The sequence below is a fragment of the Myotis yumanensis genome, unplaced genomic scaffold (genome assembly GCF_028538775.1).
Source record: "Myotis yumanensis isolate MYYU_CA2020_CCGP unplaced genomic scaffold, mMyoYum1.0.hap1 SCAF_15, whole genome shotgun sequence".
Lineage (NCBI taxonomy): Eukaryota > Metazoa > Chordata > Mammalia > Chiroptera > Vespertilionidae > Myotis > Myotis yumanensis.
In genome coordinates this window covers 8,751,186-8,752,444 of record NW_027223766.1, presented here as the reverse complement: position 1 = coordinate 8,752,444, position 1,259 = coordinate 8,751,186, and positions in this window count along the sequence as shown.

Below are 1,259 nucleotides of genomic sequence, written 5' to 3'. Positions count from 1 at the left end.
CTCATTGTGGATTTGATTCACATTGCCCTGATGATTAGTGATGGTGGGCACCTTGTTACATACCTGTTGGTCATTTGTATGTCCTCTTTGAAAAATATGTTTATTCGGGTCCTCCACAGGCTTGAAATTTAATAATTATGAAATCTAGGTTAAGTGAATTAGTAAGTATTAATACTTATGGATTAATGTAGGTTTCCCCCCTTTCTTCAGTAGGCTGATTATTGAATACACAAAATGTGCTCCTCCTGGGCTGGGTGGGAGAGCACAGATAAAAGTAAGTACGGGCTATCATGGTGTCCAGTGCAAGCACTTAAGGAAACATGGAAGGGGAGAGTGTTAACCTACCTGGAGAGGAGCAAGGAAGGCAGAAGAGCTGACGTTAGAATTGAGTCTTGAAGGAAGGGTGTGTGTGGTCTTTGTGGTGGGGATCCACATCACAGGCAGCGGGTAACCCACACAGAGGTACAGAGGTACAGAAGGAGGTTTCATTTTCTAGAGAATGAAGATGGTTCAGCATGGTTGGAGAGCGGACTCTGAATAGGATGCCGCCAGGAAAAACGGTTGAGGAGAGAGGCAAGTTGAGTCCTGTGTGCTTGCCGGAGAGTTTGAGGAGGCATAGGGGAATTTTAACCACGGGACAGACAGAGCCAGGGATCTGTTTTGGAAATACTATCATGTCATTGGGTAGGAGGAGGGGGAGGATGGCAGGAAAAGGAGAGGGGATTTTCACTCAATCTTAGCACTTTCACTTTTTTAGTTTTGATGTTATTCTAGGTCCATTCTTCCATGGACTTTGAGTGTCTCAAGGGGAGGGCCCTGCGGAACCACGTGTGCCTGCCCCAGAGATGCCAGCACACGTGGCTGAGCACTATGGGCCCACAGATGTCTGCTTTCGTGGGAAATCCGGGAGTCTTCAGAGGAACATTCCATACTGAGGAGAAAAGTTAGGCCCCAAAGCTGGGCCAGTAACTGGGCTGGGCCTCTGGGGAAAGGGGAGGGTGCTCAGTCTAGGGTGTGTGATTAGAATTCCAGGCTCTGAAACCGGGAAGCTTTTTTCCTGGTTCTACTCCTTGACTCTAAAGCTTCACCTTCCTCCATAGTGAGGGCCATGGGCTAGGAGAGCACCTACCTTTACGGTATTTGTGCCTGATCTTCTGGTTGGCTCTTAAAAAATCCATCCTTAGTCCCTAACCCCCACCCTGCTCTCTGCCACATGTGTGCCCGCTGGCTTTGGGGTGTATCCAATAGAAAGCACAGCA